General features: G+C 47.1%; 1 protein-coding gene across 1 annotated transcript in view; it reads right to left on the bottom strand.

The window, feature by feature from the left end:
* The window catches only part of LOC135818478 (alpha-methylacyl-CoA racemase-like), a 124,434-nt gene that overhangs the window by 110,657 nt on the left and 969 nt on the right, over nt 1–12,808 (bottom strand). The gene's annotated exons all lie outside the window — the stretch shown is intronic.

The following is a 12,808-nucleotide window of genomic DNA, read 5'->3' as shown; positions in this document are numbered from 1 at the left end:
TCATCCGTGCTTTTATATGAACGAAATGGCGCTTTTAGTGAGATTTTGCATACCATTCCCCATCTCGTAGGGCGCAGTCACCCAGTTTCGGTGGAAGTGCGCGAGTTCGATTGGGATTCAAGTAGGAAGGGAGCGTCTCAGCTGTCTCGGACCAAGACCATTCGACTCAGCACCCCGAAGACTACAACTGGTGAACTTTTAATTTTTGCCTTAACTTCCCCTTTAATTAGTCCTTCGCCTAACGCCACCCAGTGACCCTCGTTTCCATTGAAACTAGCGCCTTCTTCGAAATTCGCTTCGATGAGTTGCGCAATATGGCCCGGCCGGCCACCTAAAGTTTACCGCCATCACACTGAATTTCTGAGGGCGAGCCGGCACCTCCACATCGTCAGATGCTGTGCCGTCCAGAAAACACGAGACATCCGTCCAGCCTTCCGCTCCAAAAAACCTGCAAGAAACCAACACTGAGACCACTCGGTTTTCCATAGCTCACTGAATTGATATTGTTCGTTACAATCAACCTTCGGTTTTCTTTTCTTTCTTTTTCCCATCTCTACTTTTCCACAATATCCTTTTTGTAACATGGAAGTTGTGGGCACAAGTCATGCGATCGAGTCCACCAACTAAACCAGATTTTGAACAGTTAGACGCGCAAAATCTAGCACAAAAGTGACAAGGAGTACTGAGACATTTCACGGCATGACAGTCAGCTTGAGCACTGCTCGATAGCGCTAACCAACGACCTTCCCAACTTGGAAGGTTCATGGATATTAGTGCTAATTCCCAAGAGGGGATAACGAGCGCCATCGAGCCGAGCAGAAGCTAATTCCAAGGCTTCATGGAATGCTGGCCTAGTATGATGACGGGACGGCAAGACCAGACAGAACGGTCAGACCACAATTCAACAACGCAACGCAACAACTACCCAGCTCGGGAGGCTCAATATTATCAGAGATGAAAATATGAAGGGGAAGGTTCGCGAGGACTAATTGTAACAAACCGAACGCCAGTATCCTACGGTACTATACTTAGTTGATGACAACGATGGACTAACTACTTCAGTACTTGTTATTGCAATATTATGACTGTATAGCATCAGACGACGATCGTTTCGCCGTATTGTTCATGACGGCTCTTCAGGTGTGCATAAAGAACTCAGATGGTGAGCCAAGGAAAACAATAATTATAACATGGAAATTGTGGGCACAAGTCATGCGATTGAGTCCACCAACTAAACCAGATTTTGAACAGTCAGACGAGCACAATCTAGCACAAAAACTGACAAAGAGTACTGAGACATTTCACGGCAATTTCATCTTCTTAGCTTATAAAGAAGAGGCACCTGTGACGTGTGTCTGTGTGTCACGCTCAGGCCATCCTGCGGAGCAGCTCTTTACTTATAAAGAAGAGGCACCTGTGACGTGTGTGTGTGTGTCACGCTCAGGCCATGCTGCGGAGCAGCGCTGCCCTGAGCTGCGTGAGCACGCGAAGCGTGCGAACAGTGTAGCACAGTGTAGCTAGCTAGCGCAGCAGCGGCCGCAGAAGCACTGAGCACGCGAAGCGTGCGAATCGTGTAGCTAGTAGAAGCAGCCACAGAAGCACTGAGCACGCGAAGCGTGCGAATCGTGTAGCCACCACCACGTGCTGAGCACGCAAAGGGTGCGAACAGTGTAGGTAGCAGACACGATCAGTACGAGTAGCAGTAGCAGCCGCGCGCAGAAGCACTGAGCACACGAAGCGTTCGAATCATGTAGCCACCTAACCTAGCCTAGGCCATAGGTAGCACTAGCAGCCGCACAAGCGCTGCGGACCACGTGAACCGTTCTCTGCAAAATTAATAGAAACATCTGCAACAAAAGGATACAAAAGATCTGCACTGACTGCACTCTGCATCTGATCTGCAGTGAAGAGCGCATCGCACTTTTGTTCGTAAGTAATTTAGTTTATGAATTTGTTGAGCCGCTTCATCCGCCACCACTGGGCACCAGGTGATGGACAACCCTGACCAGCCTCCCGAAGGCGTAACAGACGTCCCTCCTTCTCCTTCCAACGATGAAGAACCTCCCTCACCAGGACTTCAGCGGTCTGGCCACCACCACGTGCTGAGCACGTGTGCTGTTCATGTACTTGTACTTGCTTCACCCGCATGCCACATTCGGCCAGGCAACGCTGGCCGGGGGTGCTGCTAGTGTCTGATAATATAATGAGCCTCCCAACCTGGGTGGTTGTTGCTTTGCGTTGTCGAATTGTGGTTTGACCGTTCTGTCCTGTCTTGCCGTCCCGTCATCATACCAGGCCAGCATTTCATGGAGCCATGGAATGTAGCTTGTGCTCGGCTCGATGGCGCTCACCTTCCCCTCTTTGGAATTAGCACTAATATCCATGAACCTTCCAAGTTGGGAAGGCCGTTGGTTAGCGCTATCGAGCAGTGCTCAAGCTGACTTTCATGCCGTGCAATGTCTCAGTACTCCTTGTCAGGTTTGTGCTAGATTGTGCACGTCTCACTGTTCAAAATCTGGTTTAGGTGGTGGACTCGGTCGCATAGCTTGTGCCCACACTTTCCATGTTACTATGCCAGCTTTGATTTCCACTATACTGTATTAATAACCACTAGAATCTAGTGGTTATTAATACATCTGATATCCTTAGGGGAAGAGTGTGTTGCTCCCTACATGGGAGCTCGCGGTTTTCCTGCCGACTTGAATTCTCACTTGACTGACTCACGACTGTCATCCAGAGCACACAAGGAGTCCATCGAACCGTCCACTCCTGCAAACCTGCAAGAAAGCACCACTCCCTGCTCAATACACAGTGTTTCGGGGAATTCACCCCTTGTCAGTTGAGCTTGAGTAGACTGAGGAAGATTGTCGGCAGGAAAACCGCGAGCTCCCATGTAGGGAGCAACACACTCTTCCCCTACTATCGCCGAAGTCGTACTAACCTCTTCTTTACATAGATATCCTTAGCTACAAAAACTCCCGTTGAGTAGCAAGGTCGTAACAATTATTATTATTGTTATTATTATCATCCATCAGCACTCGGCCGAAGACCGGAGATTGGCAACCACCGGGCTAGCATCCAGCAGAAAAAGGTGGGGCCATACATCATATGGATATTTTTAAGTATGATGCGGTCATACCTCAAAAAGAAGAAGATTAAGTTCCAGTACGAAACTACCAAGTCCGACTTGAACAAGCTAGCGGTGCTCGAGTCTCTCAAGTGTCGGCGGCAATTCATGTGTTTGGTTTCGCTGTTGTAGTTGTTGTAGAAGTTTAACGTCGCACCACAAACAGGCGAGTTCGCCTCCTTTGATACATGTGGACGACAGAAGGAATGAGAGAGAGGGGAGGGGGGGGGGGCAGAAATACGGAGAGAGGAAGGGTAGAAATAAATCAGCAAATCAACCTCAGGGCTACACCAAAGCAAAAACGGAATGGGAACATACTACATTATATAAAAATTCGTACATATATTGCAAACACACGTTTACTATTCTTCGGATCCGCTATACCACAGAAACACACTAGCCGAAAAGCAATTTTAAACGGAGCCATGATGCGCTTTTAGCAGGGCACAGAACTGAAGGTGGCTGGGCTCGGAACGGAGATCAGGCGGGAGCTGGTTCCACAGGACTGCGCCGATGAACTGTATGGTCGCTCGACCCGCAGGACCGGGCCAAAATGGTACTCGAACGAGGTGATGTGCTGCTTAGGCTCCGGCGGATTATGCTCGCGAAATCATGGAATTGTGCTTTCATGGATTCTCGCATTATGCTCCCAAAATCCTCATATTATTCTTTGGCACGCGGGGATATATATTCACTTTGTTGTACTTATGGAGCCTCATAGTTCGGGAAATTGTGCGTTTTTCGTACTTGCAAGTGTCACTGAGCCAATATCCGCTATGGCAAAGCGAGCGAGATGGCGTCTGCTTGGACACATCCTACGCCAGCCATCATCGACACCAGGCAATCAAGCAATGATTGCATACGCATCAATGGAGGACGCTGTGAGGCACAGGAGGGGAGCTCCAAGGTCCTGTTTAGTCACCACCCTCCAGCAAGACGTCAAGTTCACCGCCGTCGCATTGAAGACGAGCCGGCACCTCGAAACCCTAAGAAGTTGTGCAGTTGACCGGCAGAAGTGGAGTAACATTTGTTCTGCGGTGGTGTGAACACACATGACCGGCTGTGATTTTGGTGTGGACGCACATGACTAACTGTGATGACCAATGATTTCATTTCATTTATCTTATTTTTTATTTTTCTAAGAAAGAGCTTTGCTGATGTGGTGTATTGGAACTCATGTGAAATCTACACCGTGATTGTTTTCGTCAAATATCATATCTTCTCTTTTCTCTCTCTGCCGCGGTGCTTTTTGTCACTCCATTGTCGTGAGTTCCCTTTGGAACGTAGACGAGAATTATTATTATTATTATTATTATTATTATTATGGAGTTGGCTTTATTTCACTCACGTTGTCATGACATGAGGTAAGAACCCCATCACCGGGCCAAAAGAGACCAAGGGTAATGAGAGAAAAAAATAGATAAATGGCCAACGCAATGGAGACCGGAGCAAAAAGGATTGTAAAAACCAAAGCAAAAATATTGAAAGCCGACGCAGAAACTGAGAGACGGACAGAAATAAGCAGAACGATGGAGGAGGCCAGGACATATTCGAATACAAAAAGAGTAATCACAAAAATGGACTACCAGTACAGGAATAGACCTGTAGAAATAGAGGAAGAGATGAATGCCAGACATACTCAAATGGCAAGAGAAAAATCAGGCTGTGAGGACCGTCATACTGCACATTCATGGATGTCAAAGCAAATGCAGTATTGGAGGTTTATACGGACTAGCTCTACCCGTAACATGAGGAGCCTAATGCCGAATGCCAAGAACCGACTTGATGATGTTCAGCGTGCCCAGGATAGCACATTGCTGAGCCCTTTCAATGCGCAGAGTGCCTGCCAATGCCAACACAAAGTGTGAGAGGGACACACCAGTCAGTCCACCAAGCGCCCCAACAACCAGGGGCACAACGCGGACATCATCCACATGCCAGATGCGCCGCAGCTCTTGGCAAAGGGGAGCGTACTTTGTTATTTTTTCGGCGATTTTTGTGGGCACATTCTGGTCCAATGGAACACTAACATCCATCAGCAGCACCTGTGTGCTGGACCGCAACACCAGGTCTGGACGGTTGTGGCGCACTTGCGTATCCGTTGGGATATTGAACTCCCACAGGAGCTTCATGTCAAGATTTTCCGTGACAGGCACAAGATGATGCTTCAGCGGGTTGCTTCCCGGCCGACCCAGACCATGCCGCTTGCATAGTGCCCAATGCACCAACTTGACGAGCGTGTCATGCCGTTCGATATACAGTGTTTTGGCTAGAGCTGGGCAACAGGCCACAATGTGATCAACTGTTTCTCCGCGAGTGCCGCAAACTCGACAAATGTCCACAACGTCTCCCCGTCCAATGACCGTGACCTGATAGTGCCTGGTCGCAATGGTCTGATCCTGTACAGCCAGCAAGAGTCCCTCTGTCGCAGGCCTGATCGTTGGCGATTTCAGCCAGCGAAAACTCAAGCCCAGGTCCAAGCCAGCATCAGAAGCTCGTCTCCAGAACTGGCCATGGAGAGGCTTACCTTGGATAACGGCCAGGCACCGGAGAGCAACGGCCTTCTTGACAATTACTTTTGTGGCAGTCTCCAAGTCGGGTAGGTCAAGTTCACCCAGAAGTTTGGAGGCTTGACGTGTAACTGATTTTGACGGTGCCACATCATTGTCGTGATGGCGCTTAACAGCAGCCAACAGTGGCACGTCTGGGTGGGCTTGTAGGTATTATTATTATTATTATTATTATTATTATTATTATTATTATTATTATTATTATTATTATTATTATTATTATTATTATTATTATTATTATTATTATTATTATTATTATTATTATTATTATTATTATTATTATTATTATTAAGTGTCCAGAAGTACATGTACAACAAAATACACGAGTATCCACAAGGTGTCCATGCATGCCATATGCCATGCCAGAGATCAACATGAAAAAAACATTACTTCTTCTATTCATTAGTTGACTTCTTTTGCAATAAATATTGTTGATAAATATGGTGGTAAAGACACACCTGGCAATATGGCGGTAAACACACGCCTGCCCACACACGCTCTCTAAGCTGCAAAGTTCTAGCACAGAGCTCTCCTTCTCACCACCACCACCATCAGTTCGCGCCTGGCGCCTAGTGGATGCATGGTTGGCGGTATCCGATATAGCAGGCTGGTACATCAAGTAGCGCATGGCACATAGAAAATGACACAGCAACGACATAGCTCGATTGCGACGTACATTTCGTCCCCGCTGGACTCATCAGGCAATATTCTTCTTGGATGTCTTCATACGGAGCTTGGCTCGGGAGAATGAAGTTGAAGACACCACTGCAGCTGTACTTATGGTTGATAAATATGGTGGTAAAGACACACCTGGCAATATGGCGGTAAACACACGCCTGCCCACACACGCTCTCTAAGCTGCAAAGTTCTAGCACAGAGCTCTCCTTCTCACCACCACCACCATCAGTTCGCGCCTGGCGCCTAGTGGATGCATGGTTGGCGGTATCCGACATAGCAGGCTGGTACATCAAGTAGCGCATGGTACATAGAAAATGACACAGCAACGACATAGCTCGATTGTGACGTACGTTTCGTCCCCGCTGGACTCATCAGGCAATATTCTTCTTGGATGTCTTCATACGGAGCTTGGCTCGGGAGAATGAAGTTGAAGACACCACTGCAGCTGTACTTATGGTCGATAAATATGGTGGTAAAGACACACCTGGCAATATGGCGGTAAACACACGCCTGCCCACACACGCTCTCTAAGCTGCAAAGTTCTAGCACAGAGCTCTCCTTCTCACCACCACCACCATCAGTTCGCGCCTGGCGCCTAGTGGATGCATGGTTGGCGGTATCCGACATAGCAGGCTGGTACATCAAGTAGCGCATGGCACATAGAAAATGACACAGCAACGACATAGCTCGATTGCGACGTACGTTTCGTCCCCGCTGGACTCATCAGGCAATATTCTTCTTGGATGTCTTCATACGGAGCTTGGCTCGGGATAATGAATTTGAAGACACCACTGCAGCTGTACTTATGGTTGATAAATATGGTGGTAAAGACACACCTGGCAATATGGCGGTAAACACACGCCTGCCCACACACGCTCTCTAAGCTGCAAAGTTCTAGCACAGAGCTCTCCTTCTCACCACCACCACCATCAGTTCGCGCCTGGCGCCTAGTGGATGCATGGTTGGCGGTATCCGACATAGCAGGCTGGTACATCAAGTAGCGCATGGCACATAGAAAATGACACAGCAACGACATAGCTCGATTGCGACGTACGTTTCGTCCCCGCTGGACTCATCAGGCAATATTCTTCTTGGATGTCTTCATACGGAGCTTGGCTCGGGAGAATGAAGTTGAAGACTAGGCGCCAGGCGCGAACTGATGGTGGTGGTGGTGAGAAGGAGAGCTCTGTGCTAGAACTTTGCAGCTTAGAGAGCGTGTGTGGGCAGGCGTGTGTTTACCGCCATATTGCCAGGTGTGTCTTTACCACCATATTTATCAACCATAAGTACAGCTGCAGTGGTGTCTTCAACTTCATAAATATTGTTCATTGCCAAAATAGTTGGAGTTACCTTTGAAAATTATCATGTTAACCCCTTTAGCGCGAGCGTCGTACTAGTACGACGCACATGAGTTGCATGCCCCACGGCCGTCGTACTAGTACGACGCGCGCTGTACACTGTGCAGTGAACCTGCATCTCATAGTCGTGGGGTCCGTGTTGAGTCCATAGTGACTTGTTCAAACTATCGTAACTCACTCAATACTTGGTCGATTCTCACAATCGAAACATGTATCTGCAAGAGAAAACTCTCAGCTGGCGATAGAAACAATCGCCGAAGCAATGCGACCACCGGTTGTTGAGATATGCGACTCGACACGGCAAATTTCAACTCGATTTTTTTGCGCAGTCTGCAGAACGCGTATTTTCCATCATGGATCATTTGTGCGCTACCTGCTGCCATGGAAACAAGATTCAAATGATGGTAGTGGATCCCGTGAGTCCTCACAAAAAATTTGAGCTTGATACGAGCAAGGAGACCGAAATGGCAGCTGAATATTTGAGCTTGGTTAGTCTTGGCCGTGCTCAAGTCTGTCGAGCGCGTGGATGAAGTTTGCCAGACTGTAGCACGGGGTTTTGGTTTCGCTCCGAGCTAGGTTTGACACCAGTTTGTCACTCGTCTCAAGACCTTTCCAGGAAGCTCAAGATCGTGGAATTCGTCCAAGGGAAGGTAAAGTTATCGATCCTTGAGCAGCTAGTACTTTCATGGGAATATGCGACTTTTACAGGTGTTGTCGCGTGGGGCGCGCTCAGGTAGCGTCGTGCTAAAGAGGTTAAACTGTCTTCCTAATCGTCATACTCGTCCAACCGATGCCAATCTCACCCTGTGACTGTCACTGTGAATAATCTCTCCCGTAGCTCAACCTCTCCTTCCATCATGATCGAACATCAACTATACCTCATTTTTTAAATTATTTATTATATAGAGCAAAATCCATAGCCTACACAGTCACGGCTAGCTGCTAAAATCCAGAGGTCACGACTTCGTATCATGAATAATGTACATGTACGCAGAGTCAGTTTGTGGACTACCATACCCGTCACTATCTCGTCCACCCCGGGATACTTCATAAAGGCTGATTCACTCGCATCTTTTGCTACAATCATGTACTGTATCAGTGTGAGAAAGAACTTTGAAGAAGACGAGTTCGAGCATACAATAATGTATTGCCATGATTTCTACCTTGCTTTTCACTGAAACATTATCTGCATGACCTCCGAAACCTTTACCATGCAGACCACCAGCACTGATCAGGTCCATTGTATACAATTGTATAGCCTACATACTAGAACTGTGGTACAATCGTGTAGTTATGCTCCTACCTCCGAAAGGATGCCAAATTATGCTCCAAATTTTCAACCACCAAATTATGCCAATAATTATGTCGGCATAATCCGCCGGTGCCTAGTGCTGCTCCCCTAGTGCGGTCACCAGTAACTCTCACGAAGAAGCTGGTGAAGAGGGAGCTAGCTGGGGAGAACAGACACCGACGGACAAAGATAAGGAGCTTAATGATAAACATGTCCTCCAGGGTGGTGAGGCGGAGCTGTTCAAAGATCGGGCTCGTGCGCGACCACGGTGGCAGACCAAAGATGCCGCAGATAGCGCACTTCGTTAGACGTGTCTTCCACCACCCTAGTTACCTCTCACAATTTAGTTTCAGTGTTTCTAAAAGTGCTCGGCGGCCTAACAAAATCATTTTACCTACATGTAAATACACCTTAGGCCTGTAGGGATTGCCCTATCAAAAATTTGATAATAATAAGAATAATAAGGAGGTTCGCGACGGTTAGCGCCATGTTGGATTTCCGAATTTTGTTCTGAAAAATAATGCCTTTCGGAGTGGAAAATGGGACGCGATCATGCACAGAAAATAGTTTGACCATGGCTTCGCAGCGCGTGCTCGAGTCGAGACAAGATTTGAGGAAGAAGCTCAGCCACTAGTGGACTTGCGGATTTGTTTTGACATTGGCGGTTTTTGGATAGCTCAGTTCTCCTGCCGACGTGTTGTGGAGATGAAGACGTGGGAGAGTAATCCGTCACCCACGACGCGGCCTCTCATTCTGCGTACTGGACGATGCAAGAAGCCGAGGAGGGGGACGCTTCGCAAACTCAAACGATCGATCGAGTTCCTGAAAAACGGAAAGGGCGATCTCCATCACTAACGCCACTGGATTCGACTCCCGCGAAGAGGTCGTTCAGTGCCCCTCTTCACGGTCGACGAATCGTTCATCTCAGGTATCTGGCTGTGGGATTGTCTGCGTGCCAGAATCCTGGATGTGGCAAACCTCTGGCGCTCATTGATTGCGTTGAAGAGAAGAGGTACAACCTGGGCAGCGTACTTGTCATTCCGTCTCAGCAGTGTGGGATGGAGAAATTTATAGATACAGATAGCCCTGTAACTGCTCAACACCCTGGCCCCCGTGCTTCCACAAGCAACACCAAAGCTGCTTTGGGTAAGTGCGTTTTTCAATCTCATAAGATTTATTCATGATATTTGCGAGTCATTGCCACCCTATGGCTATGGAAATGTATGAGCACACTGTATGCGCGGCGGCCGCGAGCGTCTGTGTGTTTGCATAGACCTGCATGTTTGTGCATGTATGCACCATACGCATGTATGAACATGCACATGCATATGCGCTCATGTGGACGTGCTCTCGCACACATACTATACACACGTGCATGACCGCTCCCAGGGCATGTTGGTGTGACATGTGTAATGGGGCATCTCCACTCATGCACATGAGTGTGCACATGCATGTGGGTGGGTACGCACACGTGCGTGAATGTATGTGTGTGTACGCGCGCGTGTGTTCTATTGCGTGTGAGAGCATGCATGTGTGTGTGTTTGTGTGTGTGTGTGTGTGTGTGTGTGTGTGTGTGTGTGTGCACGGATGTGTGTGTCAATGGTGTGCATTTTGTGATTGGTGAACACTCTGATCCCTAAACCGCGATACCGGAGCTCCCAAGCTTCAGATTGATTTATAGTTCATCGTTGGGAATGAGTTCGCTGCTCATGATGCTGTTGCGGATGTTGCGGCCCTAGCTGAAATTGTTGAAGCTCGCCCTGATGCCAGTATCCTGTAGCACTCTGTCACTTTTGCATCAGCATGTTCGGCGATGGAGTTTGCAGAACATCAGCAAAAGCGGCTGGCCACCCTTCAACCGTTGGTCCAAGCAAAGTGCTTCTCTAAATCAGTTGCAGTGCGGGCAGCTGCCAGTGGGTTGGTGATGAAGCACTTTGTCTTGTCCTACAAACGAAGTGGTGAGCCAGCCATTTCCAGACTGATGAAGGAGCAAGTCGGAGGTAAGAAGCGGGTGACAGTCTCAAGGAAGATTATATTAGTGGTGGCTGAACAGTGAACACCTAGCGAAGAACCAGCAGCAACCCAACTGTATGGAACGCCCTGTGGCACAGTGCTTCACTTGTTTGTGCGCACCGTAAAATACCATCATTTTTGCCAGTGTGGGGACACGTTCTAGCTCACATAGTTGAAGAACAAGAGGACTCAATGTTGTCTGATTCGTTCCAACATGTCAGCTTTCATTGTAGTTTGATATGGGGCTGTGCTAAGCGCTATCATAGCTACATGTACATGTATCACAACCAAGTGCCAACAGGAGAGTAATCATGGAGAAAAGTACCTATCGATAATGCGTGCACCCAGGGTTTTCCGGCAAATTTACTAGTTCAGCTATTCCATCCTTGTATTGTTCTGAACGCCGAGGGCTCTAGTGAGTTTATGCAACACATAACAGCCAAAAATCCAATAAGTTATGACCAAAGCAGCAGCAGAGAAGTACAAGCCATATAGATACGTGAATTTACCAATTTTAGGCAAATTTTGACAGTTTTTTGGATTTTTCTCCAGAATATGCACGGTGACCCCTATTTTCGCCGCGGTAAACCTGTTCCAAACCACTTATAGAACGTGTTTGAAGTATCCACATATGGGGCAAACTCAAAAATAAGCTGCAAAAAATATTCAAAGTTTCATTTTTTGCGTCTTTTTGTTCTTCTCCAGGAAATGACGACCTGGATCCCATCGTCAACCAAAGTGTACATTTTTCGGTGTTGATATCATCTTAGTCAATTCCTCGAACAGTCTGTAAAATTTTATGTCATATTTTCTGTCCTAACTGATGTTATGGACAATTTCTCATCAATTTTGGGATTTTGTGTCATTTTGTGTCATCAAGGAAAATTGTGTTTTTGGCAAGACCTATTCGGGCAATTGAAAAACTGATGGTACTAAGTGAAAATATAAGGCTGTACCTATTCAAATCTGATGTCAGATTAGGCTGATGTCGAAATTAAATTTTTGGGCCTAACTGTCCCCAACCCTTTTCTTTCCCTTCTCTTCAGGATAGTACAGGGAATGTTGGAAATTTGGAAAAACAGTTAAAACACATAACTATATAGAAAAATAGAGAAAAAGTCAACACTTCAACATAGGCGATAAAATGGCTAAAGTGTAAAAAAAACTCGAAAACAAAAACAGCAAGTTGTAGACAAACACGTTGAACACATCAAGAAACACTTGTCACACTTTCACGAGGTGTGACACCAAACAACTGCAACGATAACACATTCTCCTTCTGTACACATAGTTCTGGATCTAGTTTACGAATAATTATACAGAGCTTCTAACACAGCAAGATGTAACTTAGACCTTCCACGAGTTAAAACCGAAAAGACATCATCACTATACAACTCACCACAATCTTCCCGACAAATGACGCTTGATGGACGATGTCCGATCATTTAGCTCTGTCACCTTCGACGTTTGCCGTTGTTCTCTTCTGTTGGGCTTGTTGACACCTCCAACGTCCTTTGAATTCATGGTCGTTTTCGTTTGACTCCTCGGTCTTCCTCGTTTCCTCTTGTTGATCGTTGTTGTCACTTCCAGTACCGACGTATTCAAATCTCCAGTACTTCGTCTCTTCACCTTGCTTCTGGTAACTCTTCCGGTGTAGCAAATGTGATTTAAAGCAATGAATATAACTACACTCCTTCCGCTTCAAAAGTTTTCCAGCCGTGCTTGGACCCACAGTTAATTGGGAACTCGTGGCCTGGCACGAGGGTAACAT

This window comes from Sycon ciliatum, chromosome 5 (genome assembly GCF_964019385.1).
Source record: "Sycon ciliatum chromosome 5, ocSycCili1.1, whole genome shotgun sequence".
NCBI lineage: Eukaryota > Metazoa > Porifera > Calcarea > Leucosolenida > Sycettidae > Sycon > Sycon ciliatum.
Note: the sequence above shows the minus strand (reverse complement) of the source record. Positions and strands in the feature narration are given on the sequence as shown.